The 27,679-nt window shown below is 36.6% G+C and overlaps 1 protein-coding gene across 1 annotated transcript in view; it reads right to left on the reverse strand.

Annotated features, from left to right (window-relative positions):
* PIEZO2 (piezo type mechanosensitive ion channel component 2) overlaps positions 1-27,679 on the reverse strand; it is a 427,386-nt gene that overhangs the window by 358,756 nt on the left and 40,951 nt on the right.

The raw sequence follows: 27,679 nt of genomic DNA on the forward strand, positions 1-27,679 counted from the left end.
ATAGAATGTCAACTGACCATTTATTAGAACAAATATAAGAAAATGATTCAGGTACAATATCATCTTAAAGAAATCAATATAGCTCCTCTACATTAATAATAATCAAGTAAGAAAAAAACAAGATGTAACTTAAATTAGGAACCAAAACTGTATTGTAATGGTTTTTTTAATGTGGCTGTTGGCTAAGCTATAGTCCCCAGTTATTTAATCAAATACTAGTCTAGATATTGCTCTAATTTTACAGATGTGATAAAAAAATCCTAATTAATTTACCATATTTTGCCATGTATAATGCACCTTTTTTTTGCCCAAACATTTGAGGGAAAAATAAGGATGCACATTATACATGGGTTGTACTAATTCTGTATTTATATAAATGTTTTAATTCTTTTATTTGTGCTTATGCATTAGCACAACAAAGTATAACTCTAGATGGCAATAACAATATCCATATGCAGAATAGTACCCTGGAATATGATCATTGGTTTTGCTTCTAAATATAAAAAAATTAAAAATTGAATTAAAAAATTAAAACAAAAGATTTTTGTTCCTAAAAGTTTGGGTCAAAAACATGGATGCACATTATACATGGCAAGATATATTTTTAAGTAAGGAGATTATCATTGGTAAGCTGGGCAAGCCTGATTCAATCAGTTGGAAAGACTGAAAACTAGGCAGGGGATCCAAGCATGGGAGTGGGGGAGGAAAGTCTGTCACCTGTGAACAGTAGCTTTAACCTGTGCCCATGAATTTCAGCTTGATCATGATGATGATTTTCACTTCCTGAAAACAGCCTGCCCTATGGACTTTGGACTTTCTTAGCTAGCATACCTAATTAGTAGAGTAAGCCAATTCCTATAGGTTCAACCTTAACTGATAAAAGTAAGTCAGAATGAACCTTAAAAAATAATACACAAGACATTTGTTAACAAAACTGTAAAATTCAACAGTAAAACAAATAAAAATACCTGAATGAAAAATGAGATTTGTCACATTCATGAATCAGATGACTTAACGATAAAAATGTCAATTTTTTTCCAAATTTAGTCTATATATTTAATATAATTTCAAAAACAGTAGCAGTAGAAACATATTTCAAAACACATATAAATATATTGAGAAAGCCAATAAACTTATTTACAATATATATGTGAATGAATAAAAGTCTATGAAGAGCTAAATCAATTTTTTCATTGCTATTCAATTATAGTTGTCCGCATTGTTCCCCTATTACTCTCCCCAGTCCTACCATCCCCACCTCCCATATTCAATCCTCTTTCCCTGGTTGCCTTTGTCCATGAGTCCTTTACATTTACCTTGATGAACCTTCCCCTTTTTTCCTCCATTACCCTCTTTCTGCCTCCTCTCTGTTTACTGTCAGTTTGTGCTTTGTTTATGTATCTCTGATACATTGTGCTCACTTGCTTGTTTTGTTGTTTAGGTTCTACTTATAGGTGAGATCATATGGATTTGTCTTCTACCACCTGGTTTATTTCACTTAGCATAATGCTCTCCAGTTCCATCCATATTGTTGAGAAGGGTAGGAGTTCCTTCTTTCTTTCTCTTGCATAGTATTCTGTTGTGTAAATGTACCATAGTTTTTTTAGCCACTCATTTACTGATGGGCACATAGGCTGTTTCCAACACTTGGCTATTGTAAATACTGCTGATGTGAACATTGGGTGCATAGGTTCTTTTGAATTGGTGTTTCAGGATTCTTAGGGTATAATCCCAGCAATGTAATTGCTGGGTCAAAAGGCAGCTCCATTTTCAGTTTTTTGAGGAAATTCCATACTGTTTTCCACAGTGGCTTCACCAGTCTGCATTCTCACCAACAGTGTACTAGGTTCCCTTTTCTCCACAACCTTGTCAGCATCTGTTTGTTGATTTGTTAATCATGGCCATTCTGACCAGTGTGAAGTGGTATCATATTGTGGTTTTAATTTGCATCTCTCTGATGGCTAGTGATGCTGAGCATTTTTTCATATGTCTCCAGGCCCTCTGTATGTCAGCTCTGGAAAAGTGTCTGTTCAGATCCTTTGCCCATTTTTTAGTTAGATTGTTTCTCTTCCTGGTGTGGAGTCATGTGACTTTTTAATATATTTTGGACATCAAACTTTTGTCCAAGGTATCATTAGCAAATATATTTTCCTATACAATCATTTCCTTTTTCATTTTGCTGATGTTTCCTTTAGCTGTGCAGGAGCTTTTTAGTTCGATGTAGTTTCATTTGTTTTTTTTTTTTTTTAAGATTTTATTCATTTATTTTTAGAGAAGGGAAAGGAGAGAGAAAGTGAGGGAGAGAAACATCAATGTGTGGTTGCCACTCAGGCACCCCCTACTGGGGAAATGGCCTGTAACCCAGGCATGTGCCCTAGACAGGGGATCGAACAAGTAACCCTTTGGTTTACAGGCTGGCACTGAATCCACTGAGCCACACCAGCCAGGATTCCACTTGTTATTCTTTCCTTTATATTCCTTGCTCTAGGGGACATATCAGTGAAAATATTGCTATGTGGAATATATATTCCTGCCAACGTTCTTCTCTAGAACTTTTATGGTGTCACAACTTATATTTAAGTCTTTTACCCTTCTTGAGTTTATTTTTGTGTATGTATTGTGTAAGTTAGTGGTAGAGTTTCATTTTATTGCATGTAGCTGTCCAGATGTCCCAACACCATTTGCTGAAGATGTTATTTTTACTCCATTTTATGCTCCTGCCCACTTTGTTGAATATTTATCGACCATAGAGATATGTGTGTACTTCTGGACTCCCGATTCTGTTTCATTGATCTATGCGTGTGTTCTTATGCCAGTACCAGATTGTTTTGATTACAGTGGCTTTGTAGTATAGTTTGATATCAGGCATTTGAAAACCTGGGTGAAAGGGACAAATTTGTAGAAAAATATAATCTTCCAAAACTGAATCGATAAGAAGAACAAAGCCCAAGCAGACCAATAACAGCTAGTGAAATTGAATCAGTAATAAAAAAAATTCCTGGCATAGAAAAGCCCTGGGCTGGAAAGTTTCAGAGGAGAATTTTACAAAACATTTAAGGAAGACATAACCCCTATACTTCTCAGACTATTCTAAAAAATCCAAGAAGAGGGAATACTACCAAACTCTTTTTATGAGATCAGCATCATCTTAATCCCCAAAACAGATAAAGATATAACAAAGAAAAAAAAACTACAGGGCAATATTGCTGATAAATATAGATGTAAAAATCCTCCACAAAATATTGGCAAAGTACATCCAACAATACATTAAAAAGATCATACACCATGATCAAGTGAGATGCATTCCAGGGATGCAAGGATGGTACAATATTTGCAAGTCAATAAACATAACACATCACATAAACAAAAGCAAAGACAAAAATCACATGATCATTTCAACAGATGCAGAAAAGGCATTTGATAAGGAACAGCACTCATTTATGATAAAAATACTCAACAAAGTAGGATTAGAGGGAGCAAACCTCAACATAATAAAAGCCATGTACAAGAAATCTATAGCCAACATCATACTCAATAGAGTAAAACTAAAAGCTTTCCCACTAAGATCAGGAACAAGACAAGGGTTCCCACTCTCACCACTCTATTCAACATATTATAGGAAGCTCTAGCCACACTGATCACACACAAAATAAAGAAATAAAAGGCATCCAAGTTAGAAAGAAGGAAGTAAAACCATCACTGTTTGCAGGTGACATGATAGTGTACACAGAAAATCCTCTAGACTCCACCAAAAAATTACTTGACTTAATAAGTGAATTTGGCAAAACAATGGCATACAAAGTCAATATTCAGAAATAAAAGGCACTATTGTACATCAACAATGTAATATCAGAAACAGAATTAGGGAAAAATCCCATTTGCTATAGCAATAAGAAAAATCAAGTTCCTAGGAATAAACCTAATCAAGGAGGTAAAAGACCTATACTCAAAAAACTATTCAACACTGAAGAAAGAAATTAAGGAAGACACAGATAAATGGAAGCATATATCATATTCATGGATTGGAAGAATTAACATAATCAAAATGTCCATACTACCCAAAGCAATTTATAGATTCAATGCAATCCCTATTAAGTACCAATGACATATTTCATAGATATAGAACAAACATTTCACAAATTTATATGGAAACATAAATGACCCTGAATAGCCTCAGCATTTTGAGAAAGAAGAACAAAGTAGGAGGGCTAAATCAATTTTGAAATTTTGAGAAATAAGATCAAAAATGGGTTAGGTTTGTGTGTTCTACCAGACATTAAGGTATGCTATAAGCCCATAAATTAAAACAAAAACAAAGAATCAGGAACTGGGAAGTCAAGTGGAACACTGTATAGAGCTCAGAAAAAATTATACGAACTTGATAAATGTCAAAGGTTACTCCATAAGTCAAAGGGAAAAAATAAGCTATCTAACAAATGAAAAACTGGCTCAATAAACAGAAAAGAATAACGCTGGATCTCTGCCACAAAGGTGATCTCCAGAGAAGATGAGCAACAGGACAGAAATGAATAAAAGATGCTTGATTATACACACAGACACCCCTAATTATACTCAGTCATGCTGTAATTAATTCATGGGATTCCTAGAAATGGTTTGTGTTTTTCTGGTTTGGGAACTATGTTGTGTATACACAAAAAATTGAGGATATCTTGTTGTCCATGTGTTTTGAGTACTCACTCTAATTCATACAATAAATATAAACTACCCAAAACATATGTAACCTAATAAATGATCGCTCACAATTAAAACATAAGAAAATTAGGCATATATTGAAAAGGATCAAAAAGATAAGTGGTAACTTCTGGATGGTTTGCAAAAATAAACCAGATATTTATAAAATAGGCAATATGTGGCCAGGATGACATGGTACCAAATTTTCTATGATAATTAGAATGCCAAGGTAGAGGGAATTTAATATTACCAGAAGGAATAAATAACAAGGAAATGAGGCACCACTTTTTCAACAAAATTTAACTTGGATTATATTCATTGATTTTATTGTAATATATTTCCTCAAATAGAGCTTGAAAAATAATTATTGTTGACTAATAGATTATATCCAAGAACTGTTTTTTTACAATATTTAAAATTATTTTTAATCAAATTTATTGGGATGACATTGGTTAATAAGGTCGCATAGGTTTCAAGTGTACATTTCTATGATACTAGATCTGTATATAGCACTGTGTGCCCACCACCTGAAGTCAAACCATCTTCCATTACTACATGTTAGGCCCCCCTCCAAATCCCCCACTCCCTTCCCTCTGGCAACTACCACATTGTTGTCTGTGTCCATGAGTTTTCATTTTATGTCACATGTATGAATGAAAACTTATAGTTCCTAGCTTTTTCTGACTGACTTATTTCTCCTAGCCTACTATTCTCAAGGTCCATCCATGTTGTCACAAATGGCAGTATTTTATCTTTTATGGCTGAGTGGTATTTCATTGTATATAGGTACCATGTATTCTTTATCTAATCCTCTATTGAAGGACTCTTGGTTGTCTACATGTCTTAGCCACTGTAAATAATGTTTCAATGAACATAGGGGCATATATATCTTTGTGAATACGTGTTTTTGTGTTTTTTGGATACATATCCAGAAGAGGGGTTGCTGGGTCAAATGACAGATCTATTTTTAATTTTTTGAGGAACCACCAGACTTTTCCATAGTAGCTGTACCAGTCTACATTCCCACCAGCAGTGAATGAGTGTTCCTTTTTCTCCGCAACCCCTCTAACACTTTCTATCACTTGTCTTGTTGATATTAGTCATTGTAACAGGTGTGAAGTGGTATCTCACAGTACTTTTGATTTGTATTCCCCTAATAGCTAGGAGGTTGAACTGAGTTTTAAATATAGGTATAAACCTAACTTCTCCTGTTATACTTTTGAGAGAATTCAGAGGCTATTGCTTTAGCCAATGTTTTGAATTCTCTAGGTTTCACATGATTTTTAAATGTGACATGTAAAAGATCCAAGGTTGTCATTACTGTGTCAGTATTTGTAAGCTAATTTGGAAAATTTCCACTTAAGAAGCAACCCAATCCAAGATCCCAGAAATCTTAAAGAAGAGCATGGAAATTTATGGTAATCTTCTCTTTGGTAAAAATGGAATCACAAAAGGTATACATAGGTTGATAGATAAAGTTAATAAATTAAATTCAAATTTTGTATAAAACCAGAATTTAAAGGTATTTATTTCAAAGTTTCCTTCATCCCACCCCAAAGATATCTTTATTATTTGTTTACAACTTAATTAGAAAAACCTCCTAGAAGGATCATGTAGAATTACCATATATATGGTACTCAGAAAAACAAAAGACCTTGGAGAACAAGTATTTTACACTGAAAAGATTCCCCACAATTTTATGTTCCAGATAGAGCAAATGACAAGCAAGTTGATACATACAAATGAGATTTTTCTTTTCAATTCACAATGAGGTTAAATATGGATACCTTTTAGGTGGAAAGAGTATACTGAGAGTTTAAAATAAAGTAAGCAGACCAGCTTCTAAGTTGAGTATATGAAGTTGCTAATACTAACCATTTGACTGAAGAATGGCCATTCCATTAGTATCAAACTGACACAAATGGAGAGAAGGCATACACATATACTACATATTCCATTTGAAATTTCACTGAAGTCATCATTTCAGCATTCCTCAGAACAATTTTTTGCTAAAAAGAGTGAATCACAGAAAGACTTCTGGGAACACTACAAAAGTCAATAGAAGAATAAATGACAAGTTCATTTACCTCTTAGAGTTCTTCCTACCTTCACAAATTAGACTAAAAGCTTTCACTACATGTCTCCAAGTGAAACTTGAAATTCCTCAATACAGTCCATCTTTTAATCTTTTTGCAAAAGCTCAGTTTTCTGTTTCTAATATTTCTATTGGCATATTATTGGAGCCAAAAAATGTTTTTTTTTCTTTCTCCCTCCCCATTTGGATCTTTACGTGTTATTAGTTAATAACTTGCAATCTCTTCTAAAACATTCTCCACAATGAAGTTGACACTATAATCAGAGAGAAAAATGGTGCCAGAGAGAAAAATGATGTTTTGGATGTATAGAAGAATGATAGCTAAGGGACAGAAGAAGAAGACATAAAACTTCCAGCCTCAGAAGTATCCACTCCACCTCTCCTTTTAAATTGATCATTTATGGCCAGGTCTCACTTCTTCTACAACATCTTTGACCCAAATGAACCTCTTTCTAATTCTTATGTTGCATACTGTCTGTATTTGACACTTGAGAATATATATCTTACACTGTTAGTTGCTGTCCTAAGTTGGGTTGCCAGAAAACTGACTCTGCAATTTAGATTTGTTGTGCAGGAAGTTACTGGGGAGAATAACTTCCTCACAGCACTTCCACAGCACTGATAGGGAAGTGAAGGTGGCAAAACTGAACCAAGGAAGAAGCTGGACAGGGATGCACTTGTAGAGGAGCAACTGGTGCTTGGAAAGCTTTGGAGCCATCATAGGCCTTCAGAGTTCTCTAGAATAGAGGTAACAGGGCTGATACTTTGTACTCCATCTACCCCCATCATTGACCAGAAATTAGATGGGAGCTGTCTCTAAATATGGGTGCTACTTGGTCAATGAAACTTCCTAGAGTTAAATACTCTAGGCTGTGAGCAGTCTTGAGTCAACACTCCAGCAACATGGAGAAATAACTGCCACAGTCATGGAGGGAGATTATGATGGCATGCCAAGAAACCACGAAGTTATCAAGTTCTAGACTTTTATTGTCCTCAGCTAGAGCATAAGCATCCTGCAGGTGGCTTAGCAGGTACCTCATGCTTAATATCTATGGGGCAAGAAGCAGGTTGAGAGCATGAAGCAGCAGAACCTTCCAACTTCAGAAAATTCCAGGGGCCTGGGAATTCTAGGTGATGGTGTAGTTCTTATTTTCAGGTCCCTATTTAGCTCTAAACATATAAAAATAATAGATAAAATATGAGGCAGATCACCAGAAAGACATACCAGACACCAGCATAAAATAAATATCTCTAGGGGTCAAAAATGGAAGATAAACACAAAACTGTCTGCAGGCTGGCCTTGAAGCAATAGAAATCAAAGTTGGTTTACTGGTGAGCATTTAATTATGTGTTCATTGTAAGTAAGGAGACCATTGTTAGGAAAACTGATTAAAATAAGGGTTTGTGTTACAAATACAAGCTTCACATATTTTACAAAGATTGTGGAAAAGAATCTGATGTTGACCACTTTATGATATATGGTTTACAAGGAGCTGTCTGATTAAGGATGAGGAAAAAAAATGGATATGACCTACTGTGCAAGCCTGAATTCCCAACATCATCAAAGGAAAAAATCTCTGAACCACTAGGAAATTATGTAACTCTCCACTAGGATCAGGTGGGAACAACTACAAAAGCATTAGAAAGAGAGGTGAGCATGGGGCTGTGGAGAAAGAATACTAGAATGAGTATAAGAGAAAGGAAGAGATAAAGAAAAAGAAAAATTTCTTGTTCCAAATAGACCATAATTCAAAAATATATGTGGCAATGCAAAGCTAGAAGAGATGATTAGGGCATGAATTCCCCAAAAGTAAAATGAAAATTATGAAACATACTAAAAATGACTTCAAATTAAGTTGCTTGAGGTCCTCAAAAATGGTAAATAATTTAAATTCTGAAAAGTAAACAAAAATTATTTTTAAATAGATAGAAATTAAAAAGAACAGATGACACTAAAAATCAACTGTCTTAGAAATAAAACATATAGTTATTTAATTAGTAAAATATGAAGATAAACCTTGGACTGGATAGAGGTCAAAGATAAATTCAGTGAATTGGTTGACAGTTGTGAGGAGTTCATTGAGAACTCAGCACAAATTAACAAAAAAATTGGGAGTGGCAGTTGGAAGGCAAGCAGTTGCACAGTAGATTGAAAGAATTTGACATATATCATTAGGAATTTCAATACAGAAACATTAACAGTGGAAGAAATATTTGATGTACTCTCTTCTATTTATGAATTTGTTAATTTGTTTGTGAAACAAACAACTGCTTCACAACTACTATGTAAGAGACATCTTGTCTAAGACTCCATAGTCTCTAAATAGAGCAAGAACACATTATACCCTTGAGATCATAGATGCTACTGAGAAGTAGAGAGAAAATGCTAGGTGCATCATAAAGATAGTAAAAATTAGAAATCGGAAGTAACTTTTTAATTTAAATTAATTTAAAACAATATATGTAAAAATATATTTGCACATAAACACGTACAGGTTGAAGGAGTGAAAGCTTTCAGCAGAACTGAAAATTCTAGATCCTCTAGCTTGAAGGCCAGAGAGTAATCATTTTAGGCAAGGATGCAATTCTGCCATCGTAGGGCAAAAGCAGTCACAAATGATATATAAACAAATTAGTAATGTCTCTGTTCCAGTAAAATCTTATTTATGGACATTAAAATTTGAATTTCAGGTAATTTTCATATGTAATGAATGAGCTCACAGTCAATATAAAACCAGTGGTGGGTACAGGCAGTTTTGGCCTATGGGCTGCAATTTGCTGACCCCTGCCTTAGATGAAGAACATACACTTGAAAGCAAAATGTATAGAAAAATAAGAAGTACTGCACTTGGATATTCAAGAAACTTACTAATGGGCATTATATTGATTCCATGACTTCTGAGGGTCGTTCCCATTTACAGAGCATAAACAAAGCTGGGTGTTGGCTCATTCACACCAGGTCATAAACACCAGTACTCACTCTGCATTCATGTGACTCTGTTCCCTGGAGAAGACTCCTCAAACATTTTTACTTTCTCTAATTTCACTATTTCCAAAAGGAAATCAGGCCAAAACTCAGAATTTGGGTAGTAAAGAAATGCCTAATTCTTCATATCATGAGGTAGTTGTTGTGATGTTTTATTACAGGAAAAAGTATTCAGGTAGAAATATATTTATACACATGAAATTGTGTATAAGTACACTTAAAACTTCCTGCTAAAGTCTTAAAAGCCAAACTGTGGAAAAGAGGCCAAACTGAATGATTCAGTTTTTAAGGCTCCAAACAAAATGTCTTTCCTTGCACATTCTCATAGCCCTCCATTTGTGGGTTTAGCAGAAAACAGGCCAATACAAACAGCCAAGGCAGATATGAAGAATTTTCTTTAGTAGGTTCAGTGTATTAACCGGCCCCACTCAAGCAAAGCAAAGCATTTCCAAGTGCAGTGAGCTCTGAGGCTTCCTCATTGAATGGCCAAGGCCTTTGCATGAGGTCAGGGGAAGGCTTAAGCAAACACATATTCAAACACAGGAGACAGATAGTGGTAGGGCCCTGTGCAGAGCCACCCCAGTAATGAGTCTTATCCCTGTCCTTCCTTATCTTCCTTCTGGAGGGCTGGACAGCACTGACAGGCTGAAATGATAAGTGAAGTTTGAGAATGTGTGTGGTATTTACTACAGCACTGAGAAAAGTTTTCATGTAAATGTGAAACCTCTGAGTTAGGGCTTTTTGCCAATTCAGTGAACAATCTATAGTTCTAAGGGAAGAGAGTTAGTCACTATTTTGTGTTGCTTTTACTTTTTTTAAAGCACGTTATGATGTCTGAAACTTTGACCCTAAACAACTGATGATTTTCATGTTCTCCTGCCAAGATCTGAGTCGTGTGTGAGCGTGGAGCCTGTCCACTGACTGCAGACATCGTCCTGCAGAAATGTCTTGCCCTACACTCTTGTGAGTTCTCAGGAATCTGAATATGACACATGGGGAGGAGTTAGTAGTGATATTGCTAAGCACTGGGAGTGAGGACTCAGCTGTACAGCTCCCTGGTTACCTTAGCATGGAAATCCTGCAAATTTCAGGGGAAAACAAAAAAAAGAGAACTAACTTTGATATTTACCAGATTTGGCTTTGAACTGTCCCATTCCACCAGTGGTTCTGGAATTTCACAAATTTCTTTGACTGAGTTGCTCCTCCCTGCCTTCCCCGCCCCACCATATTTATATTCAAACAAATCACAGAGCAGCTCATCTATATCAGAGAGCAGCCATCCAGTAATAAAGAACCTAGTCATAGCCCTGGCTGGCGTAGCTCAGTGGATTGAGTGTGGGCTGTGAACCAAAGTGTCGCAGGTTTAATTCCCAGTCAGGGTACATGCCTGGGTTGCAGGCCATGACCCCCAGCAACGGCACACTGATGTTTCTCTCTCTCTCTCTCTCTCTCTCTCTCTCTCTTTCTCCCTCCATTCCCTCTCTAAAAGTAAATAAATAAAATCTTAAAAAAAAGATATCCTTAATAAAAAAAAAGAACCTAGTCATTTTTTAGACAATTCAAAATATGAGAGGTATGGTTTTATGTCCATACATTTACTTTCAGCCTATATGCCTTAGGGAGTTGAGCTAGGGTATAGAAAGGAGAAAATACAAAATAAACACATAATGCACAAGAAAAATCTGTTCTCCTGATCAAGTTATCAAAATCAGAAGGTAGAATTTTTTTTTTTACTTTTGAGGTTAATGGGTCTTAGTTCTGTGAACTAATGTATCTTAATTCTTGACCATTCAATAAGGGGAAAACACATCCTTCTAAAACTTCTTTCCCTGAACTCACTGCATTCAACACACAGTTTTGTCACAGGAGAATCAAGTCCAACACATGGCTTGAGAAACGTGATTTGTGTATTTCCTAACACTGATCAGACTGTAAGTTTCTTGAAGGTAGAAGCCAAATATCACACCTCTCTAGACACTCCCAAGTGCCTAGCACAGCACTCTACACATGAGAGACATCATTAAATGGTTACTGAAAGGACCTAATAATAAATAAAAATCACATAAATGAGAAAAGGTGGTTCTTGTGTACTGATTTCAATACATGTTGGCAGGAACATTTTGCATCAAGCCAACAAGAAGTCCTCGTATTTCTTGTTATTTTACTAGGCCAGTTTGCCAAATTCTGCACCAAGGGACCTACAAATGGTAATGAATGGTAGAAAACAATTAGGTTACTGAGTCCACTCCCCTCCAAGGCAGGCTTATTCCCCATGGAGCATTCTTCCAGCAATTAGCTTTAGATGTCTCTCGCACAGTTATCCTGCAATTCCTTTAGGAAAACAATGAATTTGATTCTGAAAAATGTCTACCCTGCTACACTTCATTTTCTTATACTGCATATAACTTTGCCTTTGTCTTTTTTCTTTCACTTCTGTTTTCAAGAATTCTAGTTCTCCATTTATTGAGTGTCAGGAATGAATAGCTGCATTAAAAAAGGAGTTTCTCCCTTCAGCTTTACATTGATGAAGCTGCAGAAGTTTGGGTGCTGGGGTATTACCCCACACTTGAGAGTGGTGCTCATCAAATGCAGGTGTACATTAGGGGCTGTCAATAGTGCTCCCAGCTGCTCACTACATTCATCAAGCTCTGTTTTACATCTGCTTTTCCGTTGGCATGAGATGCCCAGCTTGGCTGGCTAGGAGTCTTTCTGTCCTTGCTAACTCAGCAGGGGAGACTTTATATACTGTTGTCTTGTTTTTCCCCATGAGGAACATGTAGCAGGGTTACTATGATTAACTTCCTTGTGACCTGCTGTATTTATTCTCTCTAACCCTCAGCTTCCTCTTCAGGCTGGGAAACCAGGTGGGGCAGTTGTCAGCCAGTACTGTCTTCTGTTTGTTGTTTGTGCTCACAAGCAACAGATGAGTGACTAATTTGCAAAGGGGAGGAGGGGGTCTCTGCCAAAAGGCATCTATTATTCTCAACTTCTCTCCCCAGAAAAAGCCTAGCACATTTTTAAAAACCAGCCTTTTAATTATCTTTTTATCATTGCTACAGTGATATTTTTGTTTATCTGTGAAACTAGCAATAAGACAATGCAATTTCTCATTTTAGACTGTACATGCCTCTCTACTTCCTTTTGCTTCAGGTCTCAGATCAGATGTTTAGATGTTTAGACTTCCTTGGTCATCCAAGCTAAAAAAGACACCATCCTTCCCTGCTCCTTATCATATTATTCTGTTCTGTATACCTCACTACTTACAATTACCTTATTTTATTTTATCTATTTTTTTATCATCTGTCTCTTTCAAATGTAAGTTTCACAAGTACAAGGGCCCATTTTGTCCTGCCTGGTTATCACTGTATTACCAACGTATAGAAAAGTGCTCAGCAGATAGCACACAATAAATATTGGTTAAATGAATGAACGAAGGAATGAAATGTAACAGTGAAAGTAATGTGATATGGTAATTTATAGCTGTTTACACAGCCATGTGGAGAACACAATGTAAAATCTTTAATCTTCACCAGGGTAAAAGATTGAAGGAAGCAGAATAACAGCATATGGTAGGGAAAGTAGCAGGCAAAACTTGTCTCCTCAGAGTTAAATGAATTGAGATAAAATAAAAGGTACCTGATATCAGCTTATTGGCTTTGCATTCACACACCAACATCTACTATGAAATAGAGCAGCCAAGTTCACAAATCCCTCCTTCCCATCATCTTCAAATTCATTCATCCTCTTCCTTCCTTTATCTCTTTCCCTTCTCTCCCCCCCCATATATGTGTGTGTGTGTGTGTGTGTGTGTGTGTGTATAGTGAATTCTATGTATAGTGAGCCTATCCTTCAAAAATAAAGGCATAAGGCAGTTACATTTTTAATTTTAAAAATGAGGTATTTTCATACTGCTTTCCACAGTGCCTGCACTGATCTGTATTTTCACCAACAGTGCAAAAGGGTTCCACTTTCTCCAAATCCTTGCTAGCATTTGGTGATTTATTGATGATACCATTCTTATTGGTCTGAGGTGATTCCACTTCCAGGAATTTATCCAAAGAAACCCAAAATACTACTTTGAAAAAACATAAGCACCCCTATGTTCACTGCAGCTTTATTTACAATCACCAAGATATGGAACCAGCCCCAGTGTCCTTCAGTAGATGAGCGGATAAAATAACTATGGGACATTTATACAATGGGTACTACTTGGCAATAAAAAAGAAGAAAATTTTACCCTTTCAGACAGCATGTATGGACCTGGAGAATATTATGCTGAGTGAAATAAGCCAGTCAGAAAAAGACAAATACCATATGACTTCACTCATATGTGGAATCTAATGAACAAACTGAACTAACAGGAGAGCAGGATGATAGCTAAAGGGTCAGGGTAGGGGGTGGAGGGATCAAACAAAAAGGAAAAAGAACTCATGGACATGGACAACAGTGTGGTGATTGCAGGGGGTAGGGGGACAAATGGTAATGGGAAAAGTACAATAAACAAATGAAGGCAAAGGGGAGAGGGGAGAGGGTTAATGGGGGAAAGACAGGGGAGGGCCATCAAGAAACATGTATAAAGGACACATGGGCAAAGCCAAAGTGGGTAGGTTTAAGGGTGAGAGGCAGGGATGGATGGGGGCTGTGGTGGGGTGAAAATGGAGACAACTATATTTGAACACCAATAATAAAACAAAATAAAAATAAAGAAAAAAGCTGGACCAAAAATATTACATGTAGTATCATTCCATTTATATGGCATTCTAGAAAACACAGAATTCTAGTTATTGAGAAGAGATCAGTGTTTTCTGGGGTCTTAGGGTAGAGTAGTTGAATTGACTGCAAAGATGCACAATTTAGGGGTAATGGAAATGCTTTATGTCTTAATTGTGGTTAAACTTACATTTGTCAAAACTCAACTGAACACTCAAAATGGATAAATTTGTATGTAAATTATATCTCAATACACCTGTGTTTTTTTAAAATATTAAAAAAATGAAGGCAAACATAAAGACATTTTTGGACAATCAAAAATCAAGAGGATTGACAACCAACAAACATGCACTCTAAGGGCTGCTAAATGTTCTTAAGAAAAGGAAAATCACACTAACTGGCAACTCAGATCTACAGGATGGAATGAGGAATACAGAGGTAGTAAATATATGACTAAATATAAAAATCTGCCCCTCATCCCCAATAACTTAAGTTAGGCAGAGTCCCACTGGTTTCTGACTGCCTTCAGAGGGCATATCTTCCTCCTTATTTGGAAGACACAATGTATATTTGACAAAGGGGCAATATGTGTATACACAGAGAAATACATAAACATGGGACTCCCTTTAGCAACAGTTTTCTCTTTATTCAGTTAGTGGGAATCAAACTCTCTGAATTTATAAATGTCCCCTTAAACAATCAAACAAAAAGGAATGTTTTTACCTGATCATCTAGAACTTGATCACACTACCTTTGCTTCCTGTGCCTCTGATATGCATTCTATCCACAGCAGTGGCTTTGTGCTAATCATCCAAAGACACTGCCTTTGTATTGGAAACAGCCCAGCCATACCACAGCGCCAGATTCTTCCCATCCAAGAAACATCAAAGCAAATCCAAAACACATGCTTTCATCTGAATTAGTTCATGCAATCAGCAGCTAGTTAACTCTTGTGGCCTCCCCTCCTGGCCGCCTGCACTTACTATGGCCCAATGATGGCTTTCCTGGTTCTTCAATTGCTTGCCTATGACCATCTGCCTTTGGCAATCCACTGAACCCTATTCTTTACTGGATTTTCTGACTTATGCTACATATCCCAGCTTTTGACCCTTGGTAACTGATAGACCCCTAGCTTTGAATTTATGGATCCCAAATCACTTTTATAGTTCACAGTTCTAGCCTTTGTATATCTCTTAATCATTACCTCATCCATTCTAACATTAACTGTCTGCATATTATATACTTACCAGTATTATCATGATTGTTATGGTGACCAAGGTAAATGACACCTTGGTCATTTTACACCAATGTAAAGTTCAGATACTGGAAGTACTCATGTTTCCCAAGGGGTAAGGGGCCAGCTAGATGATTTGAGGGAAGCAGGGATGACAAGGTGTTCTGAAGGCTTAAGGCTCAAAGACACATGTGCTGCTCTTCACAAACTTAATTAAAAATTATAAATATTTTGGAGCCCTCCTGCTATGGACAATAATAAACCTCTCAGCTAATTAATTCAATAGGTAAATGAACATAAAATCTTTTTTCATATACTAATTATTTTTATTATCTTATATTATCCCTTCAACTGTGTTGAGAATTAAATTTGCTACATAACTACTTATGTAATTTTGTTCAAATTCTTCAGAATCTCTGTAACTTTTTCTTTTGTTACATAAAATCAAAGATTGCCTCAAAACAGAAATTGTGTTTGAGTGTTCTTGAGGTGCAACCATTATTTAATTGGGCAATGTATGCCAAGGGTTCTTAATAAACAATGTTTGGCTAACTAGGGAGTATCTGAAGTGTGTGGGAATTCACAGAGGTTATTGTTCATGAAAACTATATGGGGGCCTTACATTGATCTATGCTGAGTCAGATAATGGGTTTGTTGTAAAAACTCCCTTGGGTCCCTAAAATTCCACAGTGAACCAGGGCTGAACCACTGTGCAAAAGGTTCCAGGTGAGGGCTGAGCAAGTAGACTGGTCAAAGCAGACTGTAGAAGTGCACATCAGTCTTAATTTTAAAGAGTTTTATATTTCTTCATATTCATACAGACTAATAATAAGTGAGGTACTGTAGAAATGTGTTGTGTTATGGACTGAGTTGTTTCCCCTTCAAATTCTTATGTTGAGGTCCTAATTCCTAATACTTCAGAGTAACTGCTTTTGGAGACAGGATTTCTAAAAAGATGATGCTTCGTATAAGTTAAAATGATGTCCCATGGGTGGGCCCTAATCCCATTTGACTTGTGTCTTTATAAGACAAGCAGATTAGGACACAGACAGACACAGAGGGAAGACAATGTGAGGACACAGGGAGAAGATGGTCATCTGTATGCCAAGGAGTGGGGCCTCAGAAGAAGAGACCAACCCTGCCAACACATTGATCTCAGATTTCCAGCCTCAAGAATTGTGAGAAATAAATTTCCATTGTTTAAGCCATGTACTCTTTGGTACTTAGTTAGGCAGCCCTATGAGTACATGTGGACATTGCATGAAAAGAAAAGGTTGTGAAGGAACTTCTAAATCTTCATGACTTTTGTAATCAATAGATCCCTAGCTAAAAACATTTCAAAGTGCCTTGTAGCTTTAATTCAATAAATATGTACCAAATACCTACAAGGTGCCAGAATTGTGCTAGTGCTATAGATAGCAAGTGTGTTTGAGTAACACACAAACCAGAGGGAAATAAAGGCCCTCAAAGAGATCATTACTTTACACTTTGGTTTTGAAAGTTGTAAAACTGAGCCATTCAAAATGCTGCCTGAGTGCTCCCCAAGATTATTGCAAGATAGTAATTTCATGTTCATAAAATGCTCTGAGAAGGATGGCATGCTCTACAAAACTCAGGAACTGCAGACATCTAATCACACTATCCTCTGGAAGCCAAATTCTGACTCTATACACTTCATATATGTCCATAATATCTCTGGGGATACAAATGTACCAAGGAAATGCATCTTCACTCAAAGTACACACAAATCAAGTCACGGTATCAAGGTATCTTTCACAGTATCAAGGTATTTATGATTCAAGGTATCTTTACTCACTAAACCTCTTTTATTCTCTACCTCTGTTTTCTCTGAAAAAACTCACCAACTTGGATTGTGCAGCTTTGAAAAAATGAGTGAAAACTGTAATTGGACATCTGTGGGTCTTTAGCTAACACAGGAATCTAAATATACTGGCCATTATTTTGCTTTATGGTAACTGCCATGAGTTTGGGGCTCCTCTCTATGTTATATGTATTTATATACTTAGTCCAAAGAAGTTTTGATCCCAAGAAGAAGCCCAATAAATACTTTAACAGAATAATTATGAACATCTTATTGAATAGACAAATAGTTGAATGTTAGGTTAAGTTAGTTTTGTTATTTATTTATTTATTTTGGCTTTGGACAAGTCTTGGATTTTTTATTTTAAAGAGGTTAGTTTTTAAATGCATTGAATTTATTCATTCAACGTGTATTCATTGTGCCTTTACAATAGATAAGACACCATGCTATGTAGTGTGGAAAAAAAAAAACAGAGAAGGAGTGGCCTCTAACTATAAGCTGTCACCTCTAGTCCTTTAGTCATAACGTGCAAGAAGCTGAAAGGATGAAGGACTTAGAAACTTTTAAAACCATTTTCTCCCTTTAAAACATTTTAATTTTCAAATCTTTTATTTCTTTTTTTTGTTTATTGATTTGAGAGAGAGAGAGAGAGAGAGACTGACTTGTTGTTCCACTAATGTATGCATTCATTCATTGGTTGATTCTTGTATGTGCCATGACCATAGATCAAACCCATAGCCTTGCTATGGACAATACTCTAAGGTTATGGGCCCATAACCTTACTGGGACAATACTCCAACCAACTGAGCAACCTGGCCAGGGCTAAATCTTTTATTTATTTATACATCTGTTTGACAAGAATCTGTTTACATTTGATCTTTGTTTTCTATAATTATACTTTTACAAAAAAGTCTTAATTAAATTATACTACCAACAATTGAACAATGTAATGAGGTTAAAGTTATAAATATCAGAATCAAACTAATCTCTTTTGGCAACTGAAATCTAAATGTTGGAGTTTGACTTTTTTTCTCTTACGTAAATCAAAAGATGAATGCATGCTAACCTCTTTCTATTTGTAGTATATTTAAACTTAATACATTTAAATATTTCCTTCCCACAGCTAATAAAGATCTTATTACTGCATGTAGTAGGACAATGTTTATATTTTAGATATGCCAGATAATTTTACTTTAATACTCATAAATAACAGAATTACAATTCTATTTTAAACAGGATATGAGACTTTGCAATAGACATTCATATTTCCTTTCAATCACTCTACTATAATTTCATAAGAGAGATTCACAGCCTGGAGAGCCCATTCCATTGCCTTAGGAGAAACAGCTACACACACGCACACATGCACACACACAGTAGTTAGCTGCTCTTTGACTTACACTCCCAAGAAACACTAAATCCACAATCCTTATATCTAGCATCACCATGAAACTTAAATATAAACATGTGTATAATTGAAAACAGACACATTACTAATGATTCCATTGTCCTTACACCTTTGAAAAAAGAAAATAAAGATTTAGGGTAGAAGTTAGCAGGTTGGTGCTCTATTGTTGAAGGTAAAATATTTTCAAAGGCATATAAACCTGAATGATTATTTCTTATAACTTCTGAAAAACATTTTCAGCAACCTCTTTAACTTCCTAAGTGCTCCATTACAACATCTAAATGTTGACTAAAGCATCTACCCACATGGTTAATGAGCATGTTTTTTCTCAAGTATGACGCATCCATAAACTAAATGTACAGGAATTGTCTATATTCCCAGCACTTAGGACACTTACAGCAGTTCAGTCCTTGTTTACCTCATATCCAGTCTCCTCAGACACTGTAAAAAATCTATTATGCTACTCAAGATTCTAACTTTTAATTAAGCTTAATTTATATTTAATAATTAAATAGATGTAAATACTTGTGTGGACAATTTAAATGTAAATTTCTGATTTTCATTGCACACTCAGGGGATGCCAGCTCAGGTGGTGATTTAGGTTGATTTTTTTATATCCCCATTGGTCTGTAAACCATTGTGCTATTTGGTTTCACCTTACACTGGCACTAGTTAAATCATTCTTTTAAAATATTAGGTTATTCAGATATTGTAAATTTTCTGATTAAATCTTTTACTTTTCATCCATTTGAAACATTTTTGGCAGAATAATGACCTTCAAAGATGCCCAAGCCCTAACCCTCAGAACCTGAGAATATGTTTGCTTCCATGAAAAAAAAAGGACATTGCTGATGTGACTAAGTTAAAGGTCTTGAGATGGAAGATGATCTTGAACTATCCATGTGGGGTTGATGTCATCACAAAGTGTCCTTGCAAGGGAAAGATGGAGGCAGGAGAGAGATGGCATCATGAGAAAGACACAACCATTGCTGGCTTTAAAGCTGGAAGGGGGCGTGGGTCAAGGAATGCCCTGAAAGCTTCTGGAAGCTGGAAATGACAAGAAAATGAATTTTCTCCCAACTCTCCATTAAGAACTGCAGCCTTTCACATTAGCCCATTTCAGACTGCTGACCTCCATAATCATAAGATAATACATTTGTGTTGTTTTAAGACACTAAATTTGTGGTCATTTGTTATAGCATCAATAAAGAAATAATAAAGATTCATTAACAGTTGGTTTTGATTTTAATATTATTTTATACTTTAATCATTAATTCAAGATCATTTACATATCAGAAAAATTGAATTTTTAAGCAATTTGAGAGGTTGTAAATAATGTAATGGACCAACTGCTGCCTCTACCAATTTTCCAGGGCTAACCACCTAAGGATGAACAATGGGATGCAAAACTGTAATTCATTAGGAACACTGCAGTCCATGTGGGTGGTCTGATGTGAGCCCTAATCAGAAATGAAATGATCCTTTTAAAGTAGTGATATAGAAAACCCTCCACTTGGATGAAACATGTATAGCAAGCTTTTCACAGCTGAATTGTGCCAGAGACTATACTGTTTCAATCCTCAAATATGATATTTCTCCTAAAATAGATGCCATTCAAAAATACAAATTTCCAACATTCTCCAAGTTCTATAAAACTGATACAAGAGAGCTAATGTGACTTTGAGAATCCTGCAAGCGAGCTAAGAAACCCAGAAAGAAAAAAAGGTAAATGATGTTTTTTTAAGGGGGTCAGGAATATAATGACCATCTACTCAGTCCCTAATTAAACCTACAGTGGCTGTTGGCATTAGCAGTTTGGAGATACCTGGTCCAGGTGTTGTTATAAATCCAAATGACAGAAACTTGGACTCTTCCTCCCATACCTCAGAGGCCAGGCATCAGCAAACCTCCCTGATTTCATCAAGAAATCAGAAAAGAATATTCTTTGGCAATAAAGATTTCCCAGTTTCCTACCTTATTTACTTGGTTGTTTGACCTGTAGGGGAGAGGGGCATAATTCTTATGTACCCTAAACTACAGAACAGAGCAAGCTCTTATAGTCCTGGTATGTACATTTCATACCTGTTTATTTGCATGGCCCTTTATGGTGGACTTGAATTCTTATGGAAAATTAATGCCCAGCAAAACACACATGGACCCTTTAAGACAGATTAAATTAGAACTTATCACAGGTACATCGATATTCAACTTCATATTTTAAATATCATTTTGAAGATGAAAACCTTTCTAACTATTTGTGATACTTCTTTGTTTCAACCACAACTTCAATAATTAAAAATTGACTCCCCATCAATGAGAACAGGCTATGTATGTGGGAAGTTCTGGTGACATCCTTCCTCTTTCCTCTTGTCAGTGCCTCCTCTCTTCTGTGCCATCCTTACTTCCTTCAGTTCCTTTTTTCCCTCCCTCCCTATCATTCTTGTCTACCAAAATCAACAAGCACAACAGATAATTTTTATTAACCTGTGTGTATGCCTCTGTGTAGCAAATAGAACTGGGCCACGGACAAGAGGAAAGAAAGAAGGTTTTGAGCACTCTTTAGGAAGCTGTATTCCCACATGAAAGATACAGAGAAAGAGAAGCTGAAATGGTCCAGAAATGATAGCAGTGGATATGGTCATAACAATGGGATAGATAGGGATATAAAAATAGGAACAGTGAGGGTATAGAAAGAAAGGTAAAAGCAATAGGCACAGACAGAATAAAGGAAGAATAGACGTGAGCATAAAAGACAGAATCCAGATGCACAATATTGGAAGAGAGCATTAAACAAACAAAAACCCAGACAATTCAAGGACCAGGAAAGAATGTGAAAGGTGGGGGAACTCTGCAAGAACTTGGGGGCCAAAGCACTTAACAGATAGGATGGCCAGAGAAATGTAGTTAGTTCATGAAAAACAGGTAGCAAGGTATATGTAAATGAGCAGGTGTAGAGGAAAGGAACACAAAAGCCACACTTATAACTCAAGCCCTAGGAAAAGCAAAAGCAAAAATGTGTAAGAACAGACATTTTGTATTAAAGAGATCATGTTTAATTATAAACCCAACATCAAGAGATAGAATGCATTTCCATTGGAGGCCTATTCCCTTCCAGTTTTTTTCCACATGCATGTAGATTTTATATATTTATTTCACCTTTTCTTCTTAAGGTTGTAGTTGGGAGATGTTCATCTTTTCATGCTTAAAGCCTTTTGTCATTTCCTTCTTCCCTCATTTTGACTTTTAATGTGGACACTCTGACCTGCTGGTGTTTAAACATGGAGCTGAGAGAGATGCTGGCAAGGTGGAAGAGGGTCAGAGACCACCCAGTTGGTGGCAACCAGAAACAATCTCCGAATGAAGAGTCAGGCACATCAAACATGGAGACAATTCTTACCAGAAAGCAGCCATGGCATTCACACATTGGAATGCCTTCCCAGGTAACAAGAAATGAGATTTAATTTAGCGATTTTTCAAGGGACATAATTCAGGGAAGTTGCTGAAGTCACCAGGAGACATATCTAAGGCCAAAATTTCTAAAGGTCAAATAGCTGTGCTGCCATGGAAGTCAATGAGTTCTTATCTTACTGGAAGTGTTCAAGTGGAAATTGAATGATCTATTCATGGTAATGGAGGAAACAAGCATTAAGAAGAGAGAGTTCCTCCAGAGATAACCTCTACTGTCCCTTATACTTCCGAAAATGGATGGTATTTTTAATACTCTAAACAAGTGTAAATATCCTCATCATAATGCATTTCATTACAAGTAAACATAATCATTATTAAAATATGAATGCTTTTTATTTACATTCTCTGGGTATAATATAATACAATCATGCAAAATCTATTTCAATCATTACAAGAGATGGAAAACATGCTACAAAGGCTTATATCTATTTATTTTCTGAGTGATTATGGTAGTTACCTTGCAGAATTCCTAAGTATAAATGAGATAATGTCATATTACAAACATGAATGGTCTTTACTCTGTCTGGAACATTCTCCCTTAGAGTCTTTACACTGATGGATTCTTTTCATCCTCAAATTCAGATCTCTTTCTCTGTGCTCAGACAGATGTGTATCAAACCACTTGCTTAGGCATTCATTGTATTAGCTTCTTGTGGCTGCCATAACAAGGTACTACCAACTAGGAAGCTTGAAACAACAGAAATGTAGTATCTTATAATTCTGGATGCTAGAACTCATCAATTAAGGTGTCAGCTGGGTCATGCTTTCTCTGAAGGTTCTGGGGTAGAATGGTTCTTTGCCTCTTCCAACTTCTGGTGGAGGTGGGAAATCTTTAGTGTTCTTTGTCTTGCATCTGGATCACTGCAATCCCTGCCTCAGTCATCACATGGCATTCTCTCAGTGCATGTGCTGTGTGCATCCATGAGTTTGTGTGTATTTGTGTCTCCCTGTCCTTTCTCTTATTTTATAAGAACACCAGGCATATTGAATTAGGGCCCATGTACTCCAGTGTGACCTTATCTTAACTATTTACATGTGCAATGATTCAATTTCCAAATGAAGCCTTGCAATGAGGTACTGGGGGTAAGGATTGCAATGTACCTTTTTGAGGGACACAATTCAAACTATAACAGGACTCTTAAACATAACATGTCTAAAGTGAATCTGTTAATTCTGTCCCCAAACACATTCTAACCTATTTATTTCATTTCAGTAAATGTCACTACAACCTACCCAGTTGATCAATGTAAAAATCCAAGAGAAATCCTTGATTTTTCTGCCTCCATCATAGTCCACATCCATTTCATCAGCAAAACCTGCTGTTTTATCTCCAAAGTGCAATTAATCCATCCCTTCCCCCATTGCCTCTGAAAGCTCCACTGAGAGCAAGCCTCAGCCTCTTCCTTCTCTGTTCTGGACCATGGAAGACAACAAAATTCTAAGGATTCTCCATTAACCCTCCTGCTCCTTTACCATACATTCTGCATCTTTATTTTTGAAAGACATAATTCTTCTCATATAATCCCCTACTTCAAGTCCTTTAAGACACTTAAAATCCATAGCACTGAATATCAAATTAAAATTACCTAACAAGACATACAAGGCCCCAATCCCTCCCTTTCCACTTGATCTCATGTTGGCCCCCATTATCTACTGGACTACTTTTCACAACATTAGAATGGATAAACTTTTTAAATTACCTGAGAGCCTTTGCAATTCCTGTGAGATGAACTTATCCCCTGATTTCCTGATTTTCAGCATGACTGAGTGTTTCCCTTCCCTCCAGTTTCAGTTTAAATGTATTCTCCTCAGGGAGGTCTTCCAATATCACACCACATAAAGCTTTCTTCTAGTTTTCTGATGACCTTGGGATCTGATGGTCCCATTTGTGGCTTCCTTACAGCAGTGTTTCATATCAGTACCCTTACCATGCTTCATGCTTAGGCAGAATTCTGTACTTCACTGCCCCTAGACACATGAGTGAGCAAGAAATGCTGATTTTTGTATGTCAGTGAGATATTGTGATTATTTGTTATGCAGCAAAAGATAATTGATACACTTTCTATCTCACCATATTTATTTTCTTCATAGCACTAATTATGATCTATAATGAATTATTTACTTGATTATTCCCTTGTTTATTAACTCTCACTGGAAAGTAATGCCATGAAGACAGGAGGCATCTCAGCACTGAATATCTAGGACCTAACATTGTGCCTGGCATGTACACAAACTTACTTGGGTAATGGATACATGAACTCCCTTCCGAGCTGATTTTACCTGTTCTCCATCTGACCCAATTCTGTACTCTCTCTTTTGAAAGTCCTTTCTGTGAAACTTCAACTTCAATTTCCTAGTTTTAAAAGTTTGGTACCTGGAGATTGGTTAAATTAAAACAAACAAACAAAAAAAACAAAGCCTTTCCTCAGCAAGATAAAACTACTCAAAAGGGATCACTTTTCAAAAGATTAGATATGACTTTTAATTGCATAATACTTTGTGCAAGTCCATAGTTTGTAATAGTTGACCTCTGTCCTCCTCTATCTGATGGGACCCATCAACATCTCAGAATCACTGTCAGAGCTCGAAGGCTCCATACTTGATGATTCAACAGCCTTCACCAAACAATTTCCTTCAGTAACATTTCTGTTTGACTTAAACTGAATTGGTGCTTGGGGTATAATTATTTCCCATCATTAATTTAAGTTGAAATGTAAAATTAGGTATTTCTGATTTGCACATTTGCAGACCAGCTGTTTTCCTGTCTGTGCCTGGAACTGATGAATTACTGTATTTTTCTAGAAAAATAAATTCTTACAGCTATTGGGGTTGTAGACAAGATTATGGTAGACAACTGGTGTCCTAACTGTCCAATAATTGCAGAGTAGTGTTTGAAATATTAAAATCACAGGTTTCTAGCAGTTTGATAACCACTAAATAGAAGTTAAGAAGAAGGGATAGACAAAATGATACTTTATATTTCACAAAGTAAGCCCTTTTTTTTAAACAATTAGGGAGTCTCATTAATACAGCCCTTTCTAGAAGGCTGAGGCTTTGCAGACAGCTTTAAAAATAATTGAAATTGAGAGTTACTATCCTGCTAATAAAATTGAGAGTTTATTTTTCTATCTTATACTTCAAGTTACTTCCTGTTATCTTTTAATATGAAAAACAAAAGAAACAAATTTTAACCCTGATCAAAGTAGTACCAGAGATGAAAAGGTCAGAAAATAGATGAGGATTAAAAACTATTTCATTATTGGAAGTGGACATATTTGTACTTGCTTAGCAGAGAAGAACTGACATGTATGGCTCCATCATAGGAAATAGCTTTTCTGGGCAAGGCAGATAAACCCAAGCTCCACAGACAGGTCTGTAATTATCTGTGGTTCCTAATGAAAGAAACTCTAATCTTCACCTGTTCCCAAACCACACCATCTCATCCAACTCAAATGTCACAATCCCACTCAAAGGTGCTAGTCATAAGTATCAAGGAGATGGCTAACTCCACCCTCAAAGAACTCAAATGCGTTTATCGTGGAACCAAATGGAGGTGTGATGTTCTCACTTCCTAGTCTCCTTAACTCTGAAGAAAACACTTTATTTCCCCTTCAATAAGATAGAGTACAACTTGCAGTCCTTTCAGTATGGATGTTTCTGCAAGAATTTCTCTTTCCTCTTCTCTGCCTCATGGGGTTCAATGTATTTGCTTTGTTGGTGGAGATTTGAGGAATATGAACTGATCTTGGGAACATATCCCAGTATTTCATCCTCTGAGGTCTTTCCCCCTCCACAATGTGTTTTCTTGAGGATCAGGCACAGGCAGTGTCATAAAAATGTCCACCTGGGTTTTCTTTCCCAGATCTCCTGATCCAGCACACAGATCATGCTGAAACTGTGCTGATGGAATCAATGAGAAATATCCTTTCATTCACACCTTCTTAATTCATTAGGTGTACCTTTGAACACCTACAATGCACTAGGCATGATCCTAGACACCAGGGATTGCAGACATAAGTCAATGAATGCTTGGACCTGACGCAGGTCCTTTCTTCTTAGTCTTCACAGATTGTCCAGGTGATGATATTCTTAACGGCATCCTTTGCTCTTTCCCCTTTTCTAGTGGTTCTTCAACCACTCCAGCAAGGCCTCCAAACATGAAGCAGATTTGCAGAAGGGCAGCACCTGATGAATCCCATGAAGTCACCCAGTGTTTGCCGTCTCCTGCAGCTGCCAGGTTTGAACCGCCAAATTCCCTGTCTCTACCAGTGTCCCCTTCAAGAAATAGGCTGGGTGCATAAAAGAGTGAGGTGGGGAAGGAATGGGTGTTTACAGTTGAATAGATGCTGCCAATGCTTCCAGTTCAGCACTTCACCCACCCCTAGAGGCATGACACTCCTACTATGCACAGCCCCACACAGTGGCACACACCCTCGCTGTGCAGGCCCAGCCTTTGGAGACATATATCAGTGGCAGAATCAATAAGGAAATTGCTCAGTTCTTGTTCTTAAAAAAATGGACTCTAGAAAAGAAGTCATACTCAGAGACAAGTTAGTAAAGATCAAGGCAGAACATTTGGCAGATTCCTACCATCTTAGTCAGTTCGGGCTCCCATAACAAAGTACCACAGACTGGGTAACTTAAACAACAGAAATTTATTGTATCACAAAAATAAAAGTGGTGGCTGGAAGGCGTTGGCCTGGTTTCTCTTTCATTGGCTTGCATATAGCCACCTTCTCACTGTGTCTCAATGTGGTCTTTTCTGTGTGTGCACATCCCTGGTGTTTCTTTCTCTTTTATAAAGACACCAGCCCTATTGGATCAGGGCCCTGTCCTTATGACCTCATATAACCTTAATTATCTCCTTAAAAGCCCTGTCTCCAAATATAGTCACAATGGTGCTGGGGCTTCAATATATGAACTTTAGGGGATACAATTCAATTCACAGCAACTACATAAATGCTATAACTTGCATATAAATAGAATTCTCAATCTTTACATTGCAAAGTTCTGTTTAATTACATAAATGTAAATATATGTATTTGGCTGTAAACGAGAAGGAAAAAGAAAGGTAAAAAGAAGGAAAAATGAAAGAAGAAAGGAAAAACTTGACATCTATTTAAGTTGTCTTTACATAATATATTATGATATGTGGTTTTTGTTTATACATTGAATATAGAACACAGCCAGTTGAGAAGATGGAACTCTATTTTACAACAAAATTTCTGCAGGTATCTCTCTGAAGGGGCTTAGTATAGTGATTA

This window comes from Phyllostomus discolor, chromosome 9 (genome assembly GCF_004126475.2).
Source record: "Phyllostomus discolor isolate MPI-MPIP mPhyDis1 chromosome 9, mPhyDis1.pri.v3, whole genome shotgun sequence".
Lineage (NCBI taxonomy): Eukaryota > Metazoa > Chordata > Mammalia > Chiroptera > Phyllostomidae > Phyllostomus > Phyllostomus discolor.